Here is a 14,749-nt window from a genome sequence, read left to right as displayed (position 1 = left end):
ATGCCTCAACCAACATCATTAAAACAGCTTATCTGGCCATTAGCTGATTGCTGAAAGTGAGACCGTGCTTTGTGCAAATGGACTGCTGCTTTGCCTAAATTAAAACAGTGACTATATTTCAAAAGTACTTTATTGATAAATGCAGTTTGGGGAATTGTGAGGCTGTTAAAGACGTTGTATAGATGCAAACTTTCTTTTATACAGGTACACATGCAAAGAGTTCCTTCTTTGCAGCAAAATGGATTTAATGATAAGTTCTCATCAGCTTCCAGAATTTTACATGATCTAGTGTACACACAAAATTATAATATTTGCGTCCAACTGAATCTAAAAATGGCAACAAATACATACCCACTCACTGATAATGTTTTAATATTTACCCAGAGTTCATATAGCTTTCAGAGGCCTGTGTCCATGATTTTGGCACCTATGAGGAATTGCCTGATTACACAGGGATTCTTTCTGGTGCGAAGGACATCAAAGAGCATGACATATTATCACATCCAACTGATTCCTTTTAAACCAGCTTATATTTCACCCCTCTCCTAATATTACTCAGTTCTGTTGAAGGGTCATGAGGACTCGAAACATCAACTCTTTTCTTCTCCGCTGATGCTGCCAGACCTGCTGAGTTTTTCCAGGTAATTCTGTTTTTGTTTTTGATTCCTTTTAGAGCCCTTTTATAGGATTTCCAAACTGTAGAACATCTTATTTCATCAGTCTTCCCCTCCTCATGCAATCTTCATGATTTAAAATCCAAGCTTGGATTTTAATCACTCCCTTGTGATTTCTCTCAAGTTCTCTTTTGCTCCTCCCAACATTGGTCATGTACTGTACTATGGGTTTTGAGCCACCAGCTATGCTTATTAAATTAAGAAGAAGCGCTATTTTCATAGGACAATTAATCAAACATTCCATTTGGCTAATTGTAATGAATCACCATCAATTGATGACACTAAGCCTAGAATTTCATGCTTCACCGCTGGTGGGTTTTTAGATGGGCTGGAGGGGGGGGGGGGAGCATGAAATAGAATGAGTGGGCTTCCCGCTGGGTTCCTGCCCACCTCGACCTCTCAGCAATTTTAAGCTGGGGTGGCAAGGCTTCAGATGGGCTGCCCCCCTGGCCTCTCTCCCAGTTGCCCCCTATCCACCCCCCAGGCCTTCCCTACCCTCCCTGCCCTGAGATGCCGAAAACTTACCTTTCCATCCAGTCCTGGGACATAGGTTCAGTTGTCTCCATGAAGTTCTCTTCTGTCCGCTGCAGCTTCTGTCACTGCAGGGACTAGAGAGCTACCAGCCAATCAGATTGGCCAGCAGCTCTCAAGGCAGGACTTCCTCCCAAGTTAGGGGCAGGAGTCCCACCTGCAGCCAACTGACGCTCATTCGAGCATGAAATGGCTGAGGGGCAGGCAGAGTTGGCGGGAATGGGTCGCAACCCTGATGGTATTGAAGTCCTGCCTGCTTGCGTGACCTTCCCAATTAACAGGCTGACTCCAGGAGCCTTGTCTGATTAGGGATGGCAGGCAAAGGGTCAACCAGGGCACCTGACTCTGTGGATGACCAGCAACCCCTCTGAGAAAGGTGGGCTTTACCAATGTGGGAGGTGGTCTCTGAAAGCTTCAGATATTGGTTAAAACAAGTGTGCCCACAGCTACCAGGCCACTATTGTGAAGGGGGAAACTCCTCTACAGGATGGCCTCTGGCTGCAGCTGTAACCCTCTGATACCCATGGCTCCGGAGTGGCAGGGGGAGGTTGCATTGGCCCCCAGCTTGTGGCTAGGAAGTTACCTCCAGCCGTCTGCTGAGCTTTGGCCTCAGCAAGGAGCCAGTCTACTGTTAAGAAAATCCTAGTGGCATCACCTGTCTCCCCAAGTGTCCAGTTAACTGCCACCGGCTCTGAAGAAGTCATACAAACTCCAAGTGTTAACTCTGTTTCCCTCTCCACAGATACTGTCAAACCTGCTGAGTTTTTCCAGCATTTTCTGTTTTTATTTCAGATTTCCAGCATCCACAGTATTTTGCCTTTATATAATTGCCACCAGTGTTGGTCTGATCCCCTTTAACAAAATTGCAGGACATAATAGGTAGAATCTTACCAGCAGATGCAGGTTTGGAGGCAGGAGGGTGGGGAATTTTTGGAAGTTGCATATGGGTTGCATTCTCACTGCTGAGCAATCTACTATGGAAACATATAGAAATGCAGTGGGTTCGACGCCAAATTGGTGACGTTTATTGGCATTTGAGGCCTAGTCTAGGATTCATTCATAAAAATGAATCCCAATAGCAACAACCAATGGAATTCCCATCCTCCTGACTTTGTCAGCTATAAATTGTATTACAACAATAATTTCCTAGGCTCCAGGAAAGCCTGCCTTCAGAAATTGAAGATTTTAACAAAAGAGGCGAAGGTATAAAGTGAAATAAAAGTGTGAAAGGTGTTCAATGAACAAGCACAGAAATGGTCCCAGGCAAAAGATAAACTTCAAGCTTTAATGATACAATTGCAACCTTGCTGTAAGAGACATTGTAAAGCATGCTAGCCATTTTGCACCCAGTTTGCAAAGGCGGGATATACAGTGGGAGCAGAACCTTGCCCAAATCATAAAATTCAGCACGGGACCTGATTTCCATAACTGTTCATTGAGGCAAAGCTGTATTCGCCTGCATTATAGCTTCCCCTGGACCCAAAAATTCTGACACAGAAAACTTGGTGCCATATGATTCAGGCATGTTAGGTGGGAGCTCCAATTTTTCAACCTGCCCTTGCTGGAGTCCTAGAGATGCTTGGGCTAGTCATGGCAGAGGACTGAACACAGCCTCCTGGTTAAATGATGAGTAATCCATTGATTATTGACCCAATGATTGTTTCAGCCAAAGTATTCCACTAGCTAGATATCACAGTGCCAAACAGATCAGTTAATTAACGTTAAAAGTGATTGAATTAGTCCATTAACCAGGGACAACTCAAATTAAATTAATTCACAAATCAGGGACCATAATAATTTATTCTATTCGTACCTCAGCTGGGAATAACACTATGAAATTATTTTCAACATTTCTCTCAGGTATTAATCTTCCAACTACACGGCCTGTAATTGCTTTCATATTGTATGATCCAGAAATCTCTGTGGCTTGCTACCTTGGTGCCCTTTCTCATTTAAACACTGACATTTTTGCTTTAAGTCACTTTATGTTGTTATAACCAAGCTCACTGCAAACTTGGGCATCGTTAGGATCTAGACAATGATTGTGTGCTAAATTGACACACTGGCACCCTCAGCCAGGTTTTGGCGGATGCATTTTAGTTTCAGTTTAAAACTCACCCACTGCAGCAAAGAAACAGACTCAGAGGCCGGAACTTTCCAGCCCCCACCCCGGCAACAGATTCCCCCTAGGCAGGGCCTGCAAGCCATTGAAATCTTCGTTCGCATTGGCGGTACCAGAAGATCCCGCTGTGGCGTGATGAGCTGGAAAATTCCAGCCTCTGAATCTGTTTCTTTGCTGCAATGGTAGAGTAGTTTTAATTACTGGGCCTAATGATCAATCTCACCTATAGAATTCTCACTGAATCTGGCCAACCCAATGGCAAAACCTGCCCACTTTTGCAGTGTAGCTTCCAATAAGACCATAAGACGTAGGAGCAGAAGCAGGCCATTCGGCCCATCGAGTCTGCTCTGCCATTCAATGAGATCATGGCTGATCTGATAATCCTCAACTCTACTTTCCTGCCTTTTCCCCATAATCCTTGATTCCCTTAACTGATTAAAAGTCTGTCTAGCTCCGCCTTCAATATACTTAACGACCCAGCTTCTACAGCCCTCTGCGGTAAAGAATTCCACAGATTAACTACCCTCAGGGAAGAAATTCCTCCTCATCACTGTTTTAAATGGTTGACCCCTCTGTACTCTGAGATTATGCCCTCTGGTCTTAGACTCTCCCACAAGGGGAAACAACCTCGCAGCATCTACCCTGTCAAGCCCCTTAAGAATCTTATATGTTTCAATAAGGTCGCCTCTCATTCTTCTAAATTCCAATGAGCACAGGCCCAAACTACTCAACCTCTCCTCTTAAGAAAATCCCTCCTTACCCGGGATCAACCTAGTGAACCTTCTCTGGACTGCCTCCAATGCCAGTATATCTTTCTTTAGATAAGGGGACCAAAATTGTTCACAGTGTGGTCTAACTAGTGCCTTGTATAGTTTTAGCAAGACTTCCCTATTTTTATACTCCATTCCCCTTGAAATAAAGGCCAACATTCCATTTGCCACCCTATTACCTGTTGAACTTATATGTTAGCTTTTTGGGATTCATGCACATGGACTCCCAAATCCCTCTGTGCTGCAACCTTCTGCAGTCTTTCTCCATTTAAATAATATTCAGCTCCTCTATTCTTCCTGCCAAAGTGCATAACCTCACATTTTCCCACATTATATTCCATCAGCCACTTTTTTGCCCACTCACTTAACCTGCCTATATCCCTCTGTAGACTCCTCGTGTCATCTGCACCACTTGCCTTCCCACCTATATTTGTATCATCTGCAAATTTGGCGGTAATACATTCACTTCCCTCATCTAATATACATTGTAAATAATTGAGCCCCCAGTACTGATCCCTGTGCCACTCCACCAATTACAGGTTGCCATCCTGAAAATGCCCCCCTTATCCCAACTCGCTGTCTTCTATTAGTTAGCCAATCCACTATCCATGCTAATATACTACTCCCTTCACCATGGGCTCTTATCTTATTAAGTAGCCTTATGTCTGGTACCTTATCAAAAGCCTTTTGGAAATCCAAATATATTTCATCTATTGGTTCCCCTTCATCTATGCTGCTAGTTACCTCCTCAAAGAATTCTAATAAATTTGTCAGGCATGATTTCCCCTTCATGAAGCCATGCTGACTCTGCAATGGGTCAGCAAGAAATCTGTTTAAAACAAGAATTCACCTCTTAAAGCGAGGTTGCATTCCCTTGTAGATTGTTTTGTTTGCAAGGTGCTGGAAGAAGAATATTCTGAGAAATGAGTAGGAAGTGTGCATCACAGTCCTCAGAAGCCTCCCTAGATATGCTTCTGGAAGAGGTGAGGTGAACTCCACTTTGCCAGAATTGCCAAGACAGTCCCCAAACGCTCTGGCTTCCAACATGGAGAGAGATTTCAGACATCCACAACCCCAAAATTGTCATCCACAGGACCTGGATACAGTGCAGGAAATGCTTCAATTACCTCACTAGAGCAGTAAGGGTGAGTACTGCTCTTCATTTACCTCCCTCTCTCTAGAAAACATGGTAGCAGTCCCTCACCCCATTGCTCCACCACTATCAACAATTCCCTTCCCTCTATCACTTACTTCACCACCCAGCACAAGGACATACTATACACCTTTCATTTCCATTACTAAAATACACTCACTTTTCCCTTGTTCCCTTCACATCCAAACATTAACACCATTCCCTGCTCACCTGCTCATCTTTGTAAAATCTCTCAGGATTCCTTCCTCACTTGACGTTCCGCACATTTGTTTCTCAATCAACACCTCCTCATCTTTCTTGTGTCTTGTTTCTTCTCCATTTCAGCATATACATTCCCAGCACAAATCCTACACAGCCACACACTCCTTTCAGTAGTTACTCACTAACTCTCTCCTCTCCAGATGATGTACAATAATCATGAGAGCAACAAGACTGAGGGAGAACCGAATAATCTCATAAGCCTGAGGAGGCTGAAGCCACAAGCCATGCAAACCATGGAAATTTGAGAGGTTTCCCGGGCTGTGTGCATCAGCAATTTTGAAGCTGAAGGCTTCACTTATAAGAGTATCTGACATTATTTGTAACCCTTCATTAAGCACTGGAAAATGCAGTCAACTCCACTATGTCAAATTACATTTTGATACATGGCTTCGGCCATGTGTGTATTCCATTCGTGCAACATCCTAAATCTTGTCCCTTTCCTCTGGCTCTTTCTTAACACCCAGAGCCTCCAGACGAAGACACCTCAGAGGAAGAGAATCCTTCTGAGGAAGCACCACCATATATTGCATCACTCCCCAGTCACCAGCACAGAGATTGGCATCACAGTTGGTTTACAGCATGAGGTTAAGGGGTCTGCATGGGTTAATGCATCTAGCACTAGTGCTGCAAGGGACAGTCCAGAAGACAGCTCACAGGTAGGTGAGGTCCTCTCCCAGCTGATCTGAGGAAAAAGAGCTTTGGACAACAAGATCCCAGCAATGAGGAGAAAATTGCTTGCCTCATACAACCAGTTATACCAAATATTGGATGCCCTGCCAAGGAATTTAATCAACATGGCTGAAGGAATGAAGGAGTCTGCTTCCAGCCTGAGTGGTGTCATCTTACATGGCTTCAGCACCCTAGCTTGGAGAGTGTGACCATCTCCAGAAATGGTATAGCCGGACTCTCACAACAGAAGTCTATAGGCCCGGATTTTCCGGTCCCACCTGCGGCAGGAATCATCGCGGGTGGACCAGAAAATTTGACAGACCAGCCAAAGCTCTGCTGACTATGGGTGGGATTGCCACGGGGACGGAAAATCCCAGCCCATGTCTATACAATTCTCAGCTTTGGTGGAAGCTCAAATGGCTGCAATGCTGACTCTCGGCTTAAATTTGTGGTTTACCTTGGATAGACAGACCTTAGAGAAATTGGTGGAATAGGAAGACAGGTGACTTACTTGTCCACTGCAATTTGCTCTCCCGTACTTAGTCGAAACGATGAGTCTGACTCCATTAGTATGGCAGAGGTGCAGTGAGAATTGGCATGTGTTGGCCTCTCATAAGAGCATACTTGATCTTTCATTAGCCCCTTGATCAATACCCAGAATGGTGCCCAAAAATCAGCAACAGCCAAAATGCAGCAGCATTCAGTTGGGTCTTCTAAGGTTCAAGCACTCAAGAATCATCAGTCATGGTCACCTCCTGGACCCCCAAATGAGCAACAACAGCCTCCATCTGCTCTGCTAAATCCACTGAGAGAGTACTTTTGAGGCTAGTAGAGTGAGGATACCTTCTATGAATTGTATCTCTATGGGTTGAGTATTTAAGTGTCAAAACATTTTAGTTCAATCTTTTGGTTAATGGCAACATGCAGTCAAGGGATACAGGCACGTCAGTTTGCAGGACTTTGATCATCTCTTGAAGATGTTAGCTGTTGACAAGATATAATTACAAAGCATTTACAGCACAGAGAAAGGCCATTTGGCCCAACAAGTCCAATGAGCCTCATCATAACCCTCTTCAACTAACCCCATCAATATATCCTAATCTTTTATTTTGCTCATGTGCTTATCTAGCTCCTCCTTGAATGCACCTCTGCTATTTGCCTCAAATACTTACTGTAGTAGGAAGCTGCACAGTTCAATCACTCTGGACAAAGGGGCTTCTCCTGAATTCTTAATTTGTTAGTGACTATCTTATATTTATAGCCTTTTGTTCTTAGTTTTACCCACAAATGGAAACATCTGCTCTACATCCAGCCTATCAAATCCATCCATTGTCTTGAAGGCCTCTTATCAGGTCACCCTTTCAGGCTTCTCTTTTCGAGAAAAATGAACCACAGCCTGTTCAATCTTTCCTGATAACTATAATCTCTCAGTTCAGTTATCATACTAGTAAATTTATTTTGTACCATATCCAGTGCATCTATATCCTTTTTATAATATGAAGACCGGGGCCTGGATTTTCATGTGGTTCGGGAAAACACAACTTACGTACTTTTCTGGCTTCTGATCTGCATGCCCAACCCATGCATGACTTTGCCTGGGATTTTTGTTTCTTCACTCAGGGTTCGGGCTCACAGTGCAGTTTGCAAGCCACGATGGAGTGCGGGAGGAGTGAGTGCAGAGGTGGGCTGGTTAGAAGGCCCGCCTCTATTCTCCAACAGCGCAGCCCAGGTCTCAACATTGTTTAAAGGCCCCCTAAACTTCACCCTTCACCCCTCCCACATCTCCCCCCACTCCCCATTCCTGTGACCCCTGTGCCCCGTCAGATCACCAATGCCACTACATGCCCCCTCAGATCCCCCGTGTCACCTCCATGCCCCTCAGATACCCATGCTAACCCATGCACCCTCAGATCCCCAAGCCACCTCCATGTCCCCTCAGACCCTCCATGCCACCCATGCCTCCCAGATCCTCCATGCTATCTCCTTGCCCCCCAATATATCCTCCATAGTCATTCACCCAGCGTCCACTTTGTAAAGTCCTCAGGGGCCATGCAATAGAAATAGGGATTATTTTAAATGCAGGGGTAAAATAAAACCCTGTGACAATGTAATAAAACTTTCATTCAAAGGTCTATCATTGATGCTGCAAACAAACATCCCCATTGAAAAATAGGTTAATCCTTTAAGTGGCCATTAAATTGTGTAAACAAACAACCATGCACTCTGAAACCACCTAAAGGCTGAGTATGTTATTACAGCCTCATAAAGCTGCCAGTCATTCCCCTAAACAGCTGAATCAACAGAACTGAATGCTTCAATAGTTTTTTGGAACTCAGTCATGCATTCATAATGGCCACAGATATCAAAACATTATTGGAACTGCAAGAGCCTGAAATTGAAAGAACAGTGTCTTTTCCATTAAAAGCAGATTGCCTGTCAATCAATGGAGGAGAACAGGTGTTCAGAATTTTTCCTACCTTCCAAAAGCAGGGGGATGATTTTTTCACAGTCAGGGCTATCTGCACAAATAAGTCCCAGTGCCAAATTTGACAAACAGAGTTTACCAACACATTTTCCATATTTTTGAATGCATTACAGTACCTTTTCCAATGGAAAAAATACCGTAATGCAGGTCAACACTTACACAATGCTGATGAATGTAATAGTTAATTTACCTTTGCAGAGCAGAGCCCTTTGATCAATCATTGCATTAAAATACATTTACATTACAATACAGCATCTAATAGTGACATTTGAAGGTGTGGAAACATTCAGAATGTTTCTGACTCCTCTGCAGTCTTCCCTCAGTGGTCATGAACTGCCCAAGGTGGTTCATTTTTTTTAAGGGCTTTCAAAACCCACAACTACACACAAAAGTAGCATACAGAAAGGAAATACAATTTTCCTGTGGTCCTCACAATGAGGATCTCATAATTAGAAGAGGTGCATATGCATTTTGCATCCAAAGCCTTCCTGACCCACCAAAAGGCCACACAAAAATTACATGGGCTCAGGAAGACAGAGGAAATTTGTTTTCTCAGCAAAATAAAACTAAGTCCAGTGTTTTTCAACCTAATTCACACTGCCATTGGGAGACAAAAATCCGGCCCCAGAGCTGTTCACATTGCTCCATATGTGGCCTAACAAAGGCTCTGAACAAGCTTAGCATAACTTCTCTGCTTTTCGATTCTATCCCTCTACAAATGAACCACTGCACTGTGTTTGCTTTCTTAACGGCCTTATTAATTGCATCGCTGCTTTTAGTGATCTATTTATCTGCACCCCCAGACCACCTGTTCCACTACTCCATTTAAACAATATTTTCCAAAAAGTACGAGACCTCCTTTCTCTTCCTACCAAAATGTATTACCTCACATTTATCTATATTGAAGTTAATTTGCTGATTGCACGCACAAGTGCTAGTACAAGTTGCCATTCTTTATATAAGAGACTAGGCAGTGATTGCCAGCAGGTTATTGAATCATTGACGACTTCAAATCAATACGTGATTGGTTCCTCATCTGATGTCCACACATTAATGCTTTTCAGCAGAAGACATTGTTTGGCAACCTTGGATTTCTGATTTATCCCTTCTCAATTACTGTTTCTGGTAAGATCACATAACTCAGCACTGATTATTACCTTCCTGTCTGTACAGTTTACTGCTGTAGCAGTGTCTTTATCAATCATGTCATAGTAGCTCATTAGAGTATAAGAAAATCCAGAACAAAAACAAAAATACCTGGAAAAACTCAGCAGGTCTGACAGTATCTGCGGAGAGGAACACAGTTAACGTTTCGAGTCCGAATGACTCTTCATCAGAACTAAGGAAAGCAGATAAAGAACAATTTTGTCCATCAAGCACCCTCCACTCAGAGCCCAAGTGTCATATTTGTTCATAAACTTCCCTCCCATTCTATCTGTTTGTCTATTATTTTGGTCCCACTAAAAGGATGATTTCGCTTCTCCAGTGGAAAGCCATACTTGTTGAGAGTCCATGTCAGAAAATCGGGGCCTTATGAAATGCCTACTTTCTCAACAGACTAAAGGTTAAATTGTCAGAAACAATAAATAGGTTTTGAGAGAGCTCACCGTCTAAATTAATTCAGAGCTGGGATCTGGAGCCACAGGAATAAGAATCTAAACTTCACTTTTATAAAGGTATAACAAATGGGAGAGGCGCCATGATAAGTGGCTATGTGTATACGAAATGCATTAACCTTAAGGGAATCAGGCATTCCACTGGGTTGCTAGGATCAAAATACTTCTTTAAAAATTCATTTACAGGACATGGGCATCGTTGGCTAGGCCAACGTTTATTGCCCATCCCTAATTGCCCTTGATAAGGTGGTGGTGAGCTGCCTTCTTGAACCACTGCAGTCCATGTGGTGTAGGAAGGGAGTTTCAGGATTTTGACCCAGCGACAGTGAAGGAACAGCGATATATTTCCAAGTCAGGGTGATGAGTGGTTTGGAGGAGAACTTCCAGATGGTGGTGTTCCCATGTACCTGCTGCCTTTGTCTAGAAGGATGGTAATGGTCTTGGATTTGGAAGGTGCTGCCTAAGGAGCCTTGGTGAATTCCTGCAGTGCATCTTGTAGATGGTACACACTGCTGCCACTATTCATTGGTGGTGGAGGGAGTGAATGTTTGTGGATGTGGTGCAAATCTAGCAGGCTGCTTTGTCCTGGACGGTGTCAAGCTTCTTGAGTGTTGTGGGAGCTGCGCTCATCCAGGCAAGTGGGGAGTATTCCATCAAACTCCTGACTTGTGCCTTGTAGATGGCAGACAGGCTTTGGGGAGTCAGGAGTTAAGTTACTCACCACAGAATTCCTAGCCTCTGACCTGCTGTTGTAGCCGCAGTATTTATATGGCTACTCCAGTTCAGTTTCTGGTCAATGGTAACCCCCAGGATGTTGATAGTGGGGTATTCAGCAATGGTAATGCCATTGAAAGTCAAGGGGCGATGGTTAGATTCTCCTTTGTTGGAGATGGTCATTGCCTGGCACTTGTGTGGCACGAATATTACTTGCCATTTGCCAGCTCAAGCTTGGATATTGTCCCGATCTTGCTGCATTCGGGCATGGACTGCCTCAGTATCTGAGGAATCGCGAATGGTGCTGAACATTGTGCAATCATCAGCAAACATCCCCACTTCTGACCTTATGATGGAAGGAAGATCATTGATGTGGCAGCTGAAAATGGTTGGTTCCAACGAGTGTAAAGAATTGTGTGTATGGACTGGGTTGCAGAAAAAGATTCATAGTTCTCTAAGATCAACTGCAGTTATGATAAACGCTGAGCAAAAATGTAAGATAAAGGCATAGTTAAGGCACAGCGAGCACTTACATTATTTGTGAAAGTGCATGGCTTTATAAGTCAATGTGTTAAGAGCAATTTATGTGGCTGATAGTGACAATATATGTTAACGCCCAGCAGAAATTTCTACATAAATGCTATAATATGCAGTGTTACCCAGCAAAGAAAATACACCAGCATCTTAAATGCTTCATGTCAAGCTGCAATTCTATAGAGCCAGGCAAGGTTAAATCTGCAGGCAATGGCCGGCATTTTCCAGTCCCAACAGCAGTGGGTTTGATGGCAGGTGGGGAGAACAATTTGGTGGGAGCTGAAAAATCGGTTTTCCACCAGCGTAAAATGACGATGGGAATACATGCTGTCACAGCAGGCTGGCGTGAAGCCACTTTGCATCCCATTAATGGGAAGCAGATGAAGCTCCGATTGAATTGCACCCCCTCCCCCCCATCCAATTATCCACGCTGCCAGTGGGATATAACGCCGATTCGGAACACATCCAGACCAACATGGCGTGGACATGCCAGGACTCACCTGGAAGGAGGCCTGGGCAGCATGCAGGGTGGAAGGTGGAGGTTTCCAGTGACCATGGGCTCTGCAACACCACGTGCAGCGGTGGGTGAAGCATCTGCCGTGTGGATCATTGTGCTGTAGGTGCTTTCAGGATGTGGATCTTCACACACTGCAGGTGGTCAGCTGCATGAGGTACTGTTGGGCAGCGACAGTCTGTGCTGGAGGGTGTGGGATTAGATGGGAAGGAGAGGAATGAAGAGATGGGGCAGGTGTAGAAGCCTAAAGGGGAGCAGGGGAGGTTAGCAGTGGTAGGGGAAAGGGAAAGATGCACCTGGGGTCGTGGAATGGATGAGGTAGCTTACGGAGTGGGAGTGTGGGAAGGGCCGCGGTGGAATGCAGGGCAGGGGGGGTAGTAGAGAGGTGTGCAGATGTGAACAGGCATGGGGGGGGTGGTGTGCAGATGTGAACAGGCAGGGGGGTGTGTGCAGGTGTGAATGGGCATGGGGGGTGTGCAGGTGTGAATGGGCATGGGGGTGTGTGCAAGTGTGAACCGACTTGGAGGGGTGTGCAAGTGTGAACGGGCATTGGGGAGAAGAGGGTGGGAGGGGTCCGCGGTGTCAACTAATGAGTCCTGGGGAGCATACTGAGGGAATTGTTGATAGGGAGAGATGTTGAGGGTTAAAGGGGGCAGTGGGAATCAGTAGGGAGGGTGGGTGAGGATCCTGCAACGACAGGTAAAGGGACACTGAGGGTTGTTGGAGGGGACACAGAAGTAAAACCAGATTCTGAGGGTGGGCAAGATGAGGGGCGCATGACCATTGTCACAGGGGTGGGCTCCTCGGGAAGGTAGGGACATGGGCATTCACCTGCATGGGATGGTGGGTGATGGGAAAGTGTTGTACAGTGACTATGGGGATGTCAAAGGTCGCACCAGGGGATGTCAATGGTTATGGGGTGGAGGGTGTGGGTCACAGGGGATGGTGGAAGGTGTTGAGCTCTACCTGAAAAGTCACACACACCATGGCCGCATGCAACTATCTAGAGCCTCGAGTTGGAGATCTAGAGATGCAGCATGGGAGTTGGGTCATCGGGAATGGGTTGAATGGCATGGGAGTGCACACAGGTATGAATGGGCATGGGAGTGCGTGCAGGTGTGAACGGACATGGGCCGGTGTCAACTGGCCAGCTCAACTGGACAACTAAAGGGGAATCCCAGCACATAGTACTGACAATGCTAAGGCACTTCAACAGATGAGCACGTGAAGGACAAAGGCTCAGTGTGCGTGGAAGGCTTCTTGCACATGCCTCACAAGGGCCCTAGCAAAGATCTTTGCCTGCCTGCACATGAATGATTGGGAAGTAGACCCAGCCTGGGGTGTACCCCTGAGAGTGGTAGGGTGGGGAAGGTAGGATGATGGTTGCGCACAGGCTTAAGGACTATGAATCGTAATTAAGTCACATCAGACTTCATTAAAGTGCAAGTGTAATCTATTTACAAAAGTGTCAGAATACTAAGTCATAATGCACTTGTGCAACCACATGTGAAATTATAACTTCTTAATCTGTCATTCCTTACCACTTCTAGGCGCTCCACTGACGTCCACAGCAGGGCTGAAGGCAGCCTGCTGACCAGTTTGCTGTGTTGGCTTGGTTGACCTTGGCTGCCATCCTGTGGAGACCTAAGGCCTAGAGGGCCAGGCTTACTTTGGCTATCCTGCTGTGGGACAGCTGCTCCTTCTGCAGCCACAGAGGAAGAAGCTAAAGGGGTGACAGGCAAGGGGGATTCCGAAGGACCGGACACCCTCAGAGATAAAAACAAAAAGCTACTACAAATGCTGGAAATCCAAAACAAGAACAGAATTACCTGGAAAAACTCAGCAGGTCTGGCAGCATCGGTGGAGAAGAGTGGAGGTCCTGGGGTGTCCAACAGCCGCTCCTCCTCCTTTTGGGTACTTGATAACACCTGCCTGACTCCTCGAGGAGAAGGGGCACCTGGAGGGATGCTGAAGTGCCCTGTCCACCTCTCACATAGCGACAGCAAGATCTCATCCATGGCTACAACAATGGAGTGCAGGTCTGCACACATCTCCATCAGAAACTTGGCATTCTATTGTTCGAGGTTCTCCATAGTGTTCACCAACCTCCTCATGAAGACCTCCACGTGCGCACATGTTGGCACCACTTCACCAGCCAGCAGGCGGATGGACCTCCGCCTCACGTGCCACTCTGTTGAGGGCCTCAGCCTCCTCTGTCTAATGTTACCCCGCCCCTCACAGCATCTCCAGCATCTTGGGCAGGGCCGATCCCAGAGGCTCGTCATCCGGCATGGACGTCGCAGATGCCTCTTCCCCAGCAGTCCACCGAGTGCCAGTGAGCTTGGCTGACCCTGCCTCCTCCTGCTGTGCTCACGTGTCCGTACAGTGACCACCAGAATGTGAGGCCCTGCCTGAACTAGATCTTGTATCCACCGAAGTGTGTGTCTCTGGGCTGGTGGAGGATGCAGGCGACTGCTGTGGTGCCTCTACAGGTGCACTTTCTTCCTCCCCCATAATGTAGTCAGTCCTCTGTGGGCTGGAGTGCAGGTCTGGACAGGGCTTCCTTTTCTGACCTTCCCCTCTTCCTCCTGCCACCTGTAAATGAGAGGGGAGAGAGCAAGTGACTGCATCAGCTGCCTCCAACATGGAGGCATGCATGACCCTTGGGTTTTTATGTGATTACATTCTGCATGGATCCTTATTGGA

General features: G+C 45.8%; 1 protein-coding gene across 7 annotated transcripts in view; it reads right to left on the bottom strand.

Moving 5' to 3' along the window:
* arhgef9a (Cdc42 guanine nucleotide exchange factor (GEF) 9a) overlaps positions 1-14,749 on the bottom strand; it is a 404,937-nt gene that overhangs the window by 162,329 nt on the left and 227,859 nt on the right. The window contains exon 1 of one of the 7 annotated variants that reach the window (XM_078547445.1): positions 13,585-13,712. The exons of the other annotated variants lie outside the window; for them this stretch is intronic. The gene's annotated coding sequence lies outside the window, so the exon portion shown is untranslated. Of the gene's footprint in view, positions 1-13,584; positions 13,713-14,749 lie in introns of those variants that run through there. 7 annotated transcript variants of the gene reach the window in all.

The sequence above is a fragment of the Cetorhinus maximus genome, chromosome 8, assembly GCF_964194155.1.
Source record: "Cetorhinus maximus chromosome 8, sCetMax3.hap1.1, whole genome shotgun sequence".
Classification (NCBI taxonomy): domain Eukaryota; kingdom Metazoa; phylum Chordata; class Chondrichthyes; order Lamniformes; family Cetorhinidae; genus Cetorhinus; species Cetorhinus maximus.
Note: the sequence above shows the minus strand (reverse complement) of the source record. Positions and strands in the feature narration are given on the sequence as shown.